Source organism: Panthera leo, chromosome B3 (assembly GCF_018350215.1).
Source record: "Panthera leo isolate Ple1 chromosome B3, P.leo_Ple1_pat1.1, whole genome shotgun sequence".
Classification (NCBI taxonomy): domain Eukaryota; kingdom Metazoa; phylum Chordata; class Mammalia; order Carnivora; family Felidae; genus Panthera; species Panthera leo.
Window position 1 is genome coordinate 88,006,451 of NC_056684.1, and position 11,845 is coordinate 88,018,295.

At 36.2% G+C, this 11,845-nt stretch overlaps 1 pseudogene; it reads right to left on the reverse strand.

Moving 5' to 3' along the window:
* Positions 1–7,727: 7,727 nt before the first annotated feature.
* On the reverse strand, positions 7,728–8,854 carry LOC122222489 (annotated as a pseudogene).
* Positions 8,855–11,845: the final 2,991 nt, after the last annotated feature.

Genomic DNA, 11,845 nt, shown 5'->3' on the forward strand with positions numbered 1-11,845 from the left:
GTATATCTATAATGGAAAAATGTCTATTCAGATCCTCTGCCCAATTTTCATTTGGGTTTGTTTGTTTTTTTGCTATTGAGTTGTATGAGTTTTTGATATATTCTGGATAGTAACTCCCTTAAAAATTTTTTAAATGTTTATTTATTTTTGAGGGAGAGAGAGAGAGACAGAGCGAGTGAGCGAGAGAGCACACAGGGGAGGGGTATAGAGAGATGGAGACACAGACTCTGAAGCAGGATCCAGGCTCCAAGCTGTCAGCACAGAGCCCGATGCAGGGCTCTAATTCTTGAACCTTGAGATCATGACCTGAGCCAAAGTCAGATGGTTAACCAACTGAGCCACCCAGGTGACCCTCTGGATATTAACTCCTTATCAAATATGTGACTTGCAAATATTTCCTCCCACTTGGTATCTTGACTTTTGATTTAATTGATGGGTTCCTTTGCTGTGCAGAAGCTTTTTAGTTTGATGTAGTCTCACTTGCTTATTTTTGCTTTTGCTTTGGGTGTCAAATAAAAAAAATCATTGCCAAGACCAGTGTCAAGGAGCTTACCAACTGCATATATTTTCTTCTATGACTTTTATGATTTCAGGTTTTACATTGAAGTCTTTAATACATTTTGAGTTACTTTTTGTGTATGGTTTGAGAAAGTGGTCCAGTTTCGTTCTTTTGCATTTGGCTGTCCAATTTTCCCAATACCATTTATTAAAGAGACTTCTTTTTCCATTGTGTATTCTTGGCTTTTATCATAAATTAATTGACCATATATACATGGGTTTATTTCTGGACTCTCTGTTCTGTTCTGTTGATCTATGTGTCTATTTTTGTGCCAATACCATAATATTTTGATTACTATGGCTTTGAAATGTGATTTGAAATCAGTGACTATAATGCCTTCAGCATTGTTCTTTCTCAATGTTGCTTTGGCTGTTTGGGATCTTTTATGGTTTTTTACAGATTTTAAGATTGTTCTAGATCTGTGAAAAATGCCATTGGAATTTTGATAAGGATTGCATTTAATCTGTAGATTGCTTTCGGTAGTATGGACATTTTAATAATATCAATTTTCCAATTCATGAGCACAGAATACCTTTTCATTTGTTTGTGTCTTCGATTTTTTTCCTTAATGTTATATAGTTTTCAGTGTAGAAGTCTTTTATCTCCTTGGTTAAATTTATTTCTAGATATTTTATTCTTCTTGATACAATCATAAATGGGATTTTTTCCCTCATTTTTTCCTTCTGATAATTTGTTACTAGTGTATAGAAATGCAACAGATTTTTTGTATATTAATGTAGTATTCAAAACTACCAAATTGGGGCACCTGGGTGGCGCAGTCGGTTAAGAGTCCGACTCTTAGTTTTGGTTCAGATCATGATCTCATGGTGTGTGAGTTCGAGCCCCACATCAGGCTCCATGCTGACAGCACAGAGCCTGCTTTGGATTCTCTTTTTCTCCCTCTCTCTCTGCCCCTCCCCCACTCACTCTCTCTGTCTCTCTCTAAAAAATAAATAAAACTTAAAAAAACTTTACCGAATTCATTTATTAGTTTGAACAGTTTTTTGGTGTAATCTTTAGGGTTTTCTATATATAATATCGTGTCCTCTGCAAATGCAAGTGACAGTTTTACTTCTTCCTTTCTGATTTGGATGCCTTTTATTTCTTTTTCTTGCCTAATTGCTCTGGTTAGGACTTTCAGTACTGTGTTGAATAAAAGTGGTGTTAATTCTTAAATGTTAGGTAGAATCTTCCAGTAAACTCATCTGGTCTTTGACTTTTCTTTGTTGGGAGTTTTTAATTACCAATTCAGTCTTCTTACTCATTATTTGTCTGTTCACATTTTCTGTTTCTTCATGATTCAGTTTTGTGGATTGTGTTTCTAGGGATTTATTAATTTGTTCTAGGTTTGTTAAATTTCTTAGAGTACAATTGTTCATAGTATTCTCTTACAATCCTTTTTAGTTCTGTGGCATCTGTGGTAATGTTCCTCTTTCCTTTATGATTTTAATCATTTGAGTCTTCTCTCTTTTTCTTAGTTAATCTACCTAATGGTCTGTCAATTTTGTTGATTATTTTTAAAAACCATCTCTTTTGTTGATTTTTTTCTTTGTTTTTCTATTATTTTTTTATCTATGCTCTAAACTTTATTTTATTCTTCCTTCTGCTAATTTTGTGTTTAGTATGTTCTTCTTTTTCTAGTTTCTTTTTTAAAGATTATTTATTTGTTTATTTATTTTGTTATTTATTTGTTCTATTAGTGCAGAGCCTGAAGTGGGGCTTGAACTCACAAACTTCATAAACCGTGAGATTATGACCTGAGCTGAAATCAAGAGTTGGATGCTCAGCTGACTAAGCCATCTACTGCCCCTTCTTTTTCTAGTTTCTTGAGGTGTTAAACTAGGTTGTTGATTTGAGCTATTTTTCAATGCATGCATTTACATTTATAAACTTTACTCTTAACACTGCTTTCACTGCATCTCATGTTTTGCTTTTTCATTTGTGTAAAGGAATTTTTAATTTTCTTGTAATTTCTTATTTGACCCTTTGTTGTTTAAGAATGTTTAAGAATTTCCATATTTGTGGATTCTCCAGTTTTTCTTGAGATACTGGTTTCTAGTTTAATTATGATTAGAAGGATACTTGTATGATTTCAGTATTCTTGAATTTGTTAAGACTTGTTCTGTGGCCTACTGTGGTCTGTCCTGGGGAAGGATTTGTGTTCACTTGAGAAGAATGTGTATTCTGCTGCTGTTGGATGGAATGTCCTGTATGTGTCCTAGATCCATCTCGTCCAACATGTAGTTTAAGTCCAATGTTTCCTTATTGATTTTCTGTCTGACTGTTCTATACATTATTGAAAGTGGGGTAATTAAGTCTCCCATTATCGTATTGCTATGTATTCTTCTTTCAATCTAGCTTTACTTTACACATTTAGGAGCTCTGAAGTTTGGTGCATAAATATTTAGAATGTTCTATCTTCTTGGTCAACTTTAGTGTAGTGTCGTTCTTGATCTTTTGTAATAGCTTTTGATTTAATGTCTATTTTGGCTGATGTTAGTATAGTCACTCCTGCTTTCTTTTGATTGCCATTTGCATGGGATATTTTTTTAATCCTTTCACTTTCAGCTTATGTTGTCCTTATATCTAAAATGAGTCTCCTGTAATCAGTATCTAATTGGATCCTTTAAAAAAATCCATTCAGGGGCGCCTGGGTGGCTCAGTCAGTTGAGCGCTGACTTCAGCTCAGGTCACGATCTCGCGGTCTGTGAGTTCGAGCCCCGCATCGGGCCCCTGTGCTGACAGCTCAGAGCCCGGAGCCTGTTTCAGATTCTGTGTCTCCCTCTCTCTGACCCTCCCCCATTCATGCTCTGTCTCTCTCTGTCTCAAAAAATAAATAAACGTTAAAAAAAATTTTTTTTTTTTTAAATCGATTCAGCCAATTTATGTCATTTGATGGGAATTTAATCCACTTACAGGATAAGGAAAATTTTACTGATAAGGAAAAATTTACCATTGCTAATTTTGTTAATTGTTTTCTGTATATCTTGTACCTATTTTTTCTCTTCCTTCCTGTCTTCCTGTGTCTTATTGACTTTGGTAGTGGTGTGATTTGATTCCTTTCTCATTTCCTTTTGTGTATATTTTATAGATTTTTTTTTGTGGTCACTATTCCAATGATATAAAACATCTTAAAGTTATGACTTCTATTTTAAACTGCTAACTTCAGTTGCTTACCAACAACCTTTAATGGTCCACCCCCCCTTTCATGTTATTGTCACAAATTACATCTTTATATATTATATACTCATTGACATAGTTTATGGTTTAAAAAAATGTTTTCATCCGGGGTGCCTGGGTGGCTCAGTCAGTTGAGCGTCCAACTTCACCTCAGGTCATGATCTCACAGCTCGTGGGTTCAAGCCCCATGTTGGGCTTTGTGCTGACAGCTTGGAGCCTGGAGCCTACTTTGGATTCTGTGCCTCTCTTTCTCTGCCCCTAACCCACTTGCATTCTGTCTCTGTCTCTCTCAAAAATAAATAAACATTAAAAAAATTAAAAAAAATTTTCTCATCCTTTAAATTCTATGCTTAAAAATGACAATATGTCAGGCTTCTGTATTAGTACACATATTTACCTTTACTGGAAAATCTTGTATTTTCATATGGCTGTGTGTTGCTGTCTACTGTCCTTATGTTTCAACTTGAATAGCTCCCTTTAGCATTTCTTCATCAAGCAGGTTTGTTTGTAATGAATTCCCTAAGCTTTTGTTTATCTAGGAATATCTTAATATCTTCTTTCTTTAAAACTGACATGTGTTTGGGGCGCCTGGGTGGCGCAGTCGGTTAAGCCTCCGACTTCAGCCAGGTCACGATCTCGCGGTCCGTGAGTTCGAGCCCCGCGTCGGGCTCTGGGCTGATGGCTCGGAGCCTGGAGCCTGTTTCCGATTCTGTGTCTCCCTCTCTCTCTGCCCCTCCCCCGTTCATGCTCTGTCTCTCTCTGTCCCAAAAATAAATATAAAAAACATTGAAAAAAAAAAAAATTTAAAAAAAACTGACATGTGTTTGACATATAATATTATATTAGTTTCAGGTGTACAGCATCATGATCCAATATTTGTATATATTGGGAAATGATTACCACAATAAATTTAGTTAATCCACCTTCCTTTTTAAAGGACAGTTTTGCAGGATATAATATTTTGATTGACAGCTTTTTTTCTTCCAGCACTTTGAATATCATTCTCCTGCCTTCTATCCTGCTTATATTCTACTGAGGAATCTGATGGTAATCTTATGGAAACTCTCCTGCATATGATGAATTGATTTTTTCTTGCATCTTACAAGATTCTTTCTTTGTCTTTTATTTTAGACAATTTGATTATAATATGTCTTTGTGTGCTTCTTTTTGTATTTATTCTAGTTACAGTTTTTTGGGATTTAAAAATTTGTATGTCCACTTCTTTCCTCAGAATTGGGAAAATTTGGGTCATTATTTTTTCACATACACTATTTCTCTTTCTTTCTTTTTTCTCTTTCAGAGATTTCCATAATATGTATATTTATCTGCCTGTTAGTGTTCTATAAGTTTGTAAGGCTCTCTTCCCCCACCTCCTCCTTTTTTTAAGGCTCTCTTCACTTTTGTTTTCATTCTTTATTCTTTTTGTTTCTTGGAATTGATTTGAAATGGTTTCTTTGTTGTCTCTGATTCTTTCACCTGATCAAGTATGCTGTTGAAGTCCTCTAATGAAATTTTCAGTTCACTTATTGTATTTTTCAGCTCTAGAATTTGTGTTTGGTTCTTTTTTTAATAGTTTGTTTCTTTGTTTATATTCTTATTTTGTTCATGCATTATTTTCTTGATTTTTTTTTAGTTGTATGTGTTCTTTTTTAGTTGATTGAACATCTTTTTTGATATTTAAAATTCTGTCAGGCAACTCTTGATCTGCATTTCTTTAGGATTGGTTTCTGGCATATTATTTTGTACCTTTGATTGGGCTATGATTTTCTGTTTCTTTGTAGGCCTTGTAATTTCTTACTAGATTTGGGCATTTGAAAAAACAGCCACCTCTCTCAGTCTTTATACTCTGGCTTTGTGCAGGGGAAGGCCTTTGCCAATCATCCTGGTTAGATGTTTTAGGATGTTTGAAACTTTTTCTGATCTCTTCCTCTCCCTGGCATATTCCCGTGGAACTGTAGCTTGAATATTTTCAGCAGCTTCTGAACTCTGGCCTTCTCCTTTCAGCACTCATAGTTAGCTAAGACAGACACCAAAACAGAAGCCTTTATACAAGACAGAATTTTGGATGTATAGTCTACTTCTTATTTCTATGCTGAGGAAGGAGCTCTGGCATGGAGTTTCCTCCTAAATGCTCTATGCTACATAGGGTGAGGGAATGGTGTGCCAGATGGTACAGGTTTTCCTGCTCCTTTCACTGGAATCTCTTCTTGGTTTTACAATGGCCTGGGTGCTTTATCTTTTCTCCTGGTCTCTAGAGTTCTTTGGTACATGTATTGTTAACTCAGTGTCTCTGTGAAAGAAGAAGAGCCAGTAGCTTTACAGTTCACCATATTTTTAGAAGTAACATTATAAAGCAAAATAATTGCTTAGGATATAGGATTTATTATCTATAAATAATGATCTCTTATTCTATTGTACTATGAAATGACATGTTTTGAAATTTATTTATTTTCATGTTTAGTTTATCCTGACCTGCACTTTTGCTGTATCAGTTTATTTTAGGGGAAGACCAGTCAACTATTTCCCTACGCAGCACAAACATCATATTTTTTGTATACTTAAAATTTTTTTCTTAAAAAGAGATTATTTGTGTTCAGACAATAGGCTACCAAGTATTCTTGTGCATGTGTGTGTATGTATGCATGCATGTGTATATGTAAATAGAAGGCCAAGGAAGAGTAGGATCTTTCTTCCAGACTTATTAGAAGCAGGATACCTGTATTTGAGGCTAGGGAGAAATAGGATGTTTATGTTAGTGCCTCATTTATGGATACACTGAAAGCAGGGAAAAGTTCAGATTATAGAAAATGGTCTTTTGGAATTAGTAAACTAATGAGTAGTTATTGATTGCTACTGTTTCTCACTGTCAGAGTCATTGTATGATTATGCTAATAAAGGTGTATTTATTACTTGCCTTAAGGTACTTTTATGGGTTGAATTGTGTCATTCCCAAAAAAGCTACATTGGAGTCCTAGCCCCAAGTACCTCTGACTGTGACCTTATGTGGAGATAGTGTATTTACAGAGGTAATTAAGTTAGAACGATGTTGTTATGGTAGGTTTTAATCCAATATGACTGGTATCCTTATGAAAAGGGAAAATTTAGACATACAGATAGACATGCACACAGTGACATCATGTGAACATTAAGGCAGACATTGGAGTGATGTGGTACAAGCCAACGGACACCAAAGATTGCCAGGAAATCACCAGAAGCTATGAGACAGGCATGAAACACATTCTTCCTTACAGGCTTCAGGTGGCAACAACCCTATTGATATCTTGAACTGAACTTCCAGCCACCAGACTTTGAGACCACAAATTTCTGTTGTTTAAGCCACTCAATTTGTGGTATTTCATTATAGGAGTCTCAGGAAACTAATACAGTAACCTCTTATGTTGCATAATTTAAAAACAAATCTTTATAAATGATTATCAAAGATGTGCTATATCCATCAGCATAAACGCATCCTGGGGTAATGTAGGTGTATGTTCTCACTTGTCAATGCTTGAGAGTCTTCCTTTCAATCCAAAAATTTTCTACTCTTATCTCACTCAAATGTTTTCATAGTCATACTGTTGGCATGCAGATACACAAGTTTCTTTTATGATCTTGGGGACAATATTTGGTAGAATAAATTGATCGTTTTGTGTGAAATCTTTTAGAGTCACCATCATCTCTGCCTTTCTCTCTCCTTTCTTTAAGGGATTAACACACCCTTGTAATATGTTTTTAAATATTTTTAAGGTTTAAAAAGTGTTTAAAGTTTATAATTTCTAATAGGAAAACATCATCTGAATGAAAACCCTAAGAGCAAACCACTGTAAAATGTCTCAGTTGCATGTGGGGCAGAGGGGTAGGGATTATCTTCACAGCACCCCAGCTTTCTCCATGAGGTCAGAGGTACAATGGTTTGTATTATTGTGACTTCCAATAGGTGATCGAAGTTGCTTTTCCTTCAGCAAGGGCTTTATTTGTCAGAAGGGCATTATGCCTGACCTCCAAATTTGGCTGACAATTTACTGATGAGATTCATAACCTTTGGGTTACTCTGATATTTTGACATATTTGCTGGGTTCTGGGCCACATCCTGGAAGGCCACCATAACTTCTGGATCCTGCATGGCTGTGAGAACCTCTGGGTCACTAAGAATTTCATTGAACCCAGGCATTCCTGCCATTCCAGGCATTCCCCCCGCCATTCCAGGCATGCCTCCGGGAAAATTACCAGGCATTCCCCCAGGAAAGCCACCTGGAAAAGAGCCATACTGAGCTCCTGATTGTCTCTGGCTCCTTCCTCCCTCTGGGCTCTCTCATGTTCTTCCCGAGCCTTCTCAACCCTTTCTATTCTTTCTTGATCTCTCGCTCTTCATGTTTTCGCTTATACTTTCTCCGATGTTCAGCAATTTTCTGGGCCCTCGGTTGAACTTCTTTCAACATTGCACTAGCATCTTCATCATAATCCAGTTTACAAGCAAAGTCAAGATCATGTGCTGCTTCTTCCCTATGGCCCAGAAGTCAGTGTGCTTTCCCTCGCCACTTGTAAGGCTGAACTGATTCAGGATTTATTTCAATAGCTCTGTCACAGCCTCGGATGGCAGCATTTAGCTTCTGTAATTTGATGAAGACACTGGCTCTCTTGGCATACAGAATGGCCAAGCGAGGATTCAGCTTGATGGCATCCATGAACAAGTCAATGGCTTTTTGTAGTTCACCATCATTTAGGGCATCAATGGCAGCCACTTTTTTTTTTTTTTTAATCATTTGCCTGATCCATCATTTCCTCGGTTATCTCTACATTTCCATCTCCCATTTCTTGAGGGGCATCAGTATCTGGTTCAATCACACCTTCATTGTCAATTTCTAGATCACTTCCCTCACTTGATTGTTCGTCTATCTTTATGTTTTCCTCCCTCTTCTTACTATCTGTTTTTTCTTCCTTGATATCGTCTTCTGATTTAGTTTTATGAGTAGCAGGTGGTATTTTACCGCCCCCCCCCCCCATGCTCTCCACCCACTCCCGTAGGAAGCGCATTTCCTCGGTGTGCAGAACGCTCGGATCCCGCTTACACATTTTCACGAAGGCCCGAAGCTGGCTCGCTTTGTGGGGGTCCATGGTCCAGAGGCGGCGGCTGGCGGCGGACGCACCTAACGTTGTGGCCCGGTTCCAGGCGCAGGTACTAGCTCAGTGTGACCGGGTGGAAGAGGCTCTGCTTTTTTCTTAAGAGATGTTTGGGTAGGACTCAGACGCTCTCATAATTTTGTAGAGGACAATTGTGGAAGGCCAAGGAAGAAAGACTAGCAATTTTGACGTGTCTAGTTCTATTTTTAGTTTTTTTCTTTCTTACAAGGATTTCACTGGTCAAATCAGATTTTTTCCTTTAGAAATTATTTTGCAGAATGGATTGCTATCACTTTAACTCACTCTCCTTTGGGCCAAATCAGATTTGCTGAGCAAGATAATACAGTTATTTGTGCGTGCAGTAGTAAGGAAAAGAAGAATGAATGGCTTGTAACAGATGCTGTGTTACAAATGTCAGAGCTTTCAATGAGCCCACGACTCTAAAAGGTCATACCATTTTATAGTTATACATTTTAAGCTCAGTAATAAATACAGGGTATGTGCTATACTTCCTACTTTAAATGGATTGGTTTCCCAATTTTCTGTGTCAAACGATGGCTTTACCATCTGCTGCTGTTTTACTGCATTCCTTCAAACCCAAGCCTTTCCTCTTTCCTAATGTGCTTGTTAACTTGCAGGAGGTGCCATCATCAAGACCTCACACTGTGGAGCTTTATAATATTTGTCCAACAGTGATATGACTGATTGATTTGGAACAGCCCTCAATGCCAGAAATACACTGGGAGAAGAATTATATGAATTCTAAGGTCATTGTTAAGATTCTGGTCAGCATGACTTGGTAAGCAGATCATGCTGTAGTCCTTTTCTGCATATCAATTTGTTCAAAACAAAGTTCTTTTATTCAAAATTTCTATATCCTTACTTATTTTTGTGTACTTTATTTGTCATGAATTGAGAGAGGAATGTTATAATTTCCTACTGTGATTATAGATTTATTTTTGCATTTCTATCAGATTTTATATATTTTAAGACTCTACCTAATTTCATGATGTATCTTGACTATGTGCTACATCATATGAAGCATCCTAAATACACTGCTCACTTGATATTTTGACCTTTAATTATAATATGTCTGATTACTATTACTTTTTACTTTTGTTTTTAAATGTTTTAATTAATTTTTTAATTGAGGTATAATTGATATATTAGTTTTTGGGTACACTTTTTTTTTTTTTGCCTTTGGAATCTTTTATTCAGATCTATTTTCACAATTACACAGCTGCAAGATTGCACTTGTTTTTCTTTTTTTTTTTTTTTAAATAAAATCCATTCTTATCCATAAAAATTTCCTGGCTTCCCCTTGCCAATGGTGGAGCCAGCTTAAGCTGGGAGGGAGGTGACGTTTGTGTTCAGAGCATCTGGCCACCTTTCTTTTCCCTTTGGGTAGTTATCCTTTCTGGTTCTAGGATATTTATGAATCCATAATCTCTTTTTAGAATTACACTTTAATTTTTAAAAGCATTTAACATCTATGTATTTTTATTCGGAGTCATTTGGTTTGGCGTGTGTCTGGGACAGACAGCTTATAGCTGGATTTAATAATGCAATATGACTTTCTACTTTTGATGTTTATTTATTTTTGAGAGAGAGACAGAGTGTGAGCAGGGGAGGGGCAGAGAGAGAGAGGGAGACAATGAATCCAAAGCAAGCTCCAGACTCTGAGCTATCAGCACAGAGCCCTGTACAGGACTTGAAACCACAAACCACAAGATCATGACCTGAGCCAGAGGTGGACAGTTAACCAACTGAGCCACCCAGGTGCCCTGACTTTCCACTTTTAATAGAGTAATTTACCTAGTTTGCCATGTATTGTCATTGTTGATATGTTTGGGATCATTCTTGCCATGTTACCTTGTAATGTATGTTTTATATAGTCCAAATTATTTATTTTTTTTAATCTTCCCAATTTTCAGCTCTTGTTTTGATCAAGATATTTGTGTTCTGTTTTTCTCCTCTTATGGTTAGGAAATTCTATTCTATTCCTCTGGACTCTAGAGGTTAATTTTTACTTTTTTTTTTTTTTTTTTTACTTTTTTTTTTTTTTTAACGTTTATTTATTTTTGAGACAGAGAGAGACAGAGCATGAACAGGGGAGGAGCAGAGAGAGAGGGAGACACAGAATCTGAAACAGGCTCCAGGCTCTGAGCTGTCAGCACAGAGCCCAACGCGGGGCTCGATCTCACGGGCCGTGAGATCATGACCTGAGCCGAAGTCAGATGCTTAACCGACCAAGCCACCCAGGCGCCCTTAATTTTTACTTTTTAAAGCATACACTTAAACATACATTTTTTTTATCAGCATATAAAATAAACCAGCAAATATATCCTTTCTGAAGAAAGCAGGGAATACTCTTTGTTTTATCTACCTCCTTCTCCTGGTATCTCCCTCCCATGCTGAGATCATCTGAGATAATAGTTTCAGGCCATTTATTATTTAACATTAAAATTTATTTAGTTAATATTTTATTGATTTCATTGCTGATCTATTTTTTTTTTGCCATTTCTTAGATTCTTTTTGTTTTTCTGACATTCACATATTGTCCCCCAACCCCAGCTTTACTGAGGTATAATTGATAAATAAAAGTTATGTATATTTATTTATTTAATAGTTTAAACTTTTTATTTCAAATAGTTTTAAGTTTACAGAAGATTTCCAAAGAAAACACAAAGATGTCTTGTATTCCCATCACACTGGTTCCTCTAATGTTCCCTTCATACATAACCCTGGTCCATTTATCAACAATCCACTTATAACATTGTTACAGTAAAATATGTATATTTAAAGTGTACAATGTGTTGTTTTGCTATACCACATATGTTTATGGAGGGCTTATAGGAGATAACATTTCTTTATCCTTGATAATCTGAAAATAAATTTAACTTTGCCTTCATATTTGAATAATATTTTGCCTGAAGAAAATTTCAGTTTCAAAATAATTTTCACTTAGAACTTTGAAGATATTTA